At 46.6% G+C, this 3758-nt stretch overlaps 1 protein-coding gene across 3 annotated transcripts in view; it reads right to left on the bottom strand.

Annotated features, from left to right (window-relative positions):
- PAK1 (p21 (RAC1) activated kinase 1) overlaps positions 1-3758 on the bottom strand; it is a 76809-nt gene that overhangs the window by 72372 nt on the left and 679 nt on the right. The window contains exon 1 of one of the 3 annotated variants that reach the window (XM_031062278.1): positions 3726-3758. The exons of the other annotated variants lie outside the window; for them this stretch is intronic. The gene's annotated coding sequence lies outside the window, so the exon portion shown is untranslated. The remainder of the gene's footprint in view (positions 1-3725) is intronic. 3 annotated transcript variants of the gene reach the window in all.

Here is a 3758-nt window from a genome sequence, read left to right as displayed (position 1 = left end):
GTACACAAACCAGAACTGAATACTTGGACTTTTTCTTCAAATTCCCCCAGAAATCCACTTCTCAGATGGCTTTTCTTTGTTGTTGTTTTGTTTCCTCTTCCCCCATGCCAACAAAAAAATGCTAAAATGAAGAGAAAGGGGGAAAGCCACGCTACAACAGTGTTTTTGCTGATGGATTTGTTAGCAATGCTGCCTGCATCCCCAAAGTGAGAGGAGCAGGTAAAACTCCTCTCAGCTGCTCCAAGATACAAGACAACACATGGGAGACAGAGGAGACCAGGGAGACTACAAGAGGAATCAGCATTTTTTGAGTGCAACTCTCTGACCTCTTCTAAAAATACCTACAGGAGGGTGACACAAAACACATCCTAAAAGGGCCTTTTTCTCTCTGCAGATCATACTGGGAGCCTGGGGAGACACGTTCAGCTCAGAGCAACCATGTTTTGAGCTTGGAGCATCCATGTTTTCATCAAATGGATCCCCTGAAGAGCCCTGAAATTGCGATGTGCACCCCAGTGTCATGTGCCAAAAAGAAGACCATGGAAGGACCCAAAGACATCCACAGCTCTGAGGATGTGCCTGAGGCAAGATGGGACAAAAGTCAGCTCCCTTTCCTGCACAAAGCCAGGAGCAGTCATCACCACTGGAGCACTGAGCGTTACCCCTCACAGCCACAACATCCCATCTGCACATGCTGTGCATAACTGCACCCAAGGGCAGGAATTTCAAACTTGAACTTCAGTTTGCATAAAAGCCTGATTAGTACAAGCAGCATCAGGTACTTTTAACCTATTCATTCCCAAAGAGCATCATGTGCCTTAACCTCAGATGGGAAAAACTGATTGCTGACATCTGTGCTATATCAGTGAGAACTGGCTGACAGTCCCAGTTCTGCTGCCATCAAGGAGAATGAACCTAGCCATTCCCATCTCTGGGAACAGGGGTGCAAAGCAGCTCCTCCCAGGTGACAGCTGTGCAAGTGCATAAGAAGAATCACACACTGGACTATTTCTTCCGCAAGAGCAAGTCCTCAACATCAAGCAGAACATGCTTACATTGTCCTCAGTTCCTATAGAAGCCAAGACGTCAGGCTGAGAAAATCAGTTCGGCTCTTGGCCAAGTATAGAAAAACACTCCTTGACACAATACAATTCTGGTACATGGTATTATTCTTCCTTTCCATAGAGGTAAAAGGCCAACAGTAGGCATTCTTGTACCTGTCAGAGGCCTAGTGGCTGACTAGGTTTTTAAGAAATATGGCTCATTTTTAGTGGCCTAGTTTCAGTCTGTGTCTTGCATATCCTCACCAAGACTGGTCAGTTTCTTTACAAAGTCTATTTGCTTCTGTTATCTGCTGTTGACAGGATGAACTGTAAAACCAGAACACTTTGAGGGTGGAGCTCTGGATCATTTCTGTATTTTTCAACTGAGAAAAGTTTATTTCAGCTCTAGGTTGTTCTGTATGCTCTTAAGCATATAAGGAAATTGGACCATAGCAACAAGCTTTTGAAATTACCAACCTTCCCACACCAAGGAAGTGAGACAGGTGCACAAAAGGGAAAAAGAAGAAAAGAAGCCATACTGCAGCTCACATTTATAAAAAGACAAAACACTAGTCAGCACACTGAGGAAATTCATGCATTGGAATCAAAGTTGAGAGAAAAGGTGTCCCTTCAGAGACCTGGAAAAGGAAAATAAAACAGTTCTTTGACCTCTCAAGCAAAGAGAGCTAGCATCAGTTTTCAACCCAGTGCAAGCAAGGCAATCAGAAACACAATAAACAAGCAATATATTTTCACTTGTGGCAGTTATATTGGACTTGTCACATATTTCTTCCTATATCCCCAGGATGTACAGAAAAGCATGAACTAAAAGCCTCACTTTCCCCTATTCTTTTTTTTTCTGAGCAACTTCCAGAGCACATAGTATTCCTCAGAAACCAGTAAAAGCATTCTTGCTGTCGTGCTACAAGAGCATTTTCCTCTTCAAGTTTATTTTTGGCTTTCATTTCCAAATCAAAGAATGGCAGTTTTATCACCCCATTTAAAGATGCAGGACTCAAAAAAGGCTAAAAAAAAAAAAAAAAAAACACCTGGTGGTTTATTGTCCAGTCTTAGACTCCAGCTTTGTTATACAGTACAGCTGCTAACAAATTCTGTTCTCTGGCAATCCAGAGTTAAATAGAATCAGTATTTAGAAATATTCAAATTCCCACCATACCTTCTGTTCCCTGTGCAGAGATGAGCTTCATTTCTCTGACTTACCCACTAAAAAATGCACAGGGAAAAGCAGTCTCCAAGCATCCAGTGGACACACATGCAAACTGTTCCACAAGGAGGAGTTTTTCCAGCCTTACCCTATAAAGCTGAGAGCAAGACCAGCACACCCACACTAAGAGATACTGGAGCAGCAGACAGGAAGATGCTCCCTGCTTGGCCAGGTAATGTGCGCAGCACCGGGAAACTCCAGGTATGGAGAAGGGGGAGGAGGTTCAGTGAAAGGCATCCCTAAGCCACTAGGCAAAGAGTAATTTCGAGCAAAGAAAACAAACATTCTTCCGTCTGTGCCCGACACAGCCATTTCCCCCGGCTACAATACCTGCTTTCACTTTGAAAATGGAAAGCGTGGCTGACTGAACGGCTTTTATGGTTGCTCTTACACACATACATCTCTCATACATAATTACCACAGAAAGTACACCCCTTACAGCCAGTTCCAAGCAAGAGACAGGTTTTGACACTTATTTATAAATCTTGCTCCTGAAGAAAAAAACTCCTGGAGGCAATGTTGAAATAAGAATCAAGGAACGCTCAGCAGGAGCAGATGCACCGTGACACACATACGGATGCAGGCAGCTATTCCCAACAATCATGAATTTTAAGCCCTCTGGATAACAAAAGCAGCAAGACCAGGGGACTGCAGGCATGGTAGAGCTGTGGATTGGGGCATTTCCATGCACAGCAGAAGACAGAAGCGCTACTGCCTCTGAAGTCTCGTCCTGCTGGTGCTGCCTCCTCCATCGAGCTCCCAGGTGCATTCAAGAGCACCCAGAGGTGCCACACATCTCCGATGTTCCTTCACTGTTCCCCACTCCCCAGGCAGAAGTCCCTGCTTTGAAGGAGGCTGGATTAGAGACCACCTGACGTTCCCTCCAGTCTGAATTATGCCACGATCCCAAAGTTCAGCTTTGCTTTTAAGTACTTTACTAGCAAAAAACCCACGGCTTCGTACACACCCGCGGGCGGAGGGGTTAAAAGACAAGCTCCCACCTCTCCATCCCTCCTTCACCAGCCACACAAAGACCGAGGCTTCATCACCCCATTGCCCAGCATGGGTCCAGCTTCTCAATTCTTTGTGTTTGCCCAAAGCGCCCGCCCCTCCAGACGAAGCCAGGACGGGGTGCTTGGCAAAAACTGCGGGCTTAGCCCCGATTCCACCCCAACCTGTGCGCCGAGACCCCAAACATGCGGCCCCGAAGGGCTCCCCGCTCGCAAAGCCCGGGGGCTGAAAACAACTCCCTTTGTTAAATGAATGAGCCGGGGACGCAGGAGGGGGAAATCAGGAGGGGGAAGGCAGGGTCAGTACCCTCTTCTAAAAGAAAATTTCAAAAGGAGGGAGGAAGAGAAAGGCTGAAGAAGAACGCACCCGTCCGCTCAACCCCTGCGCAAACTTCCCGGTTACAAAACAAGCGAGGAAATCCCCTTCCCCGGCGCGGCGGGACTCACCTTCCGTCTGCCGCAAGGTGCTGCGGCTCTCCC

This window comes from Geospiza fortis, unplaced genomic scaffold (genome assembly GCF_000277835.1).
Source record: "Geospiza fortis unplaced genomic scaffold, GeoFor_1.0 scaffold286, whole genome shotgun sequence".
NCBI classification, from domain to species: Eukaryota; Metazoa; Chordata; class Aves; order Passeriformes; family Thraupidae; genus Geospiza; species Geospiza fortis.
This window is presented reverse-complemented; position numbering and strand designations above follow the sequence as displayed.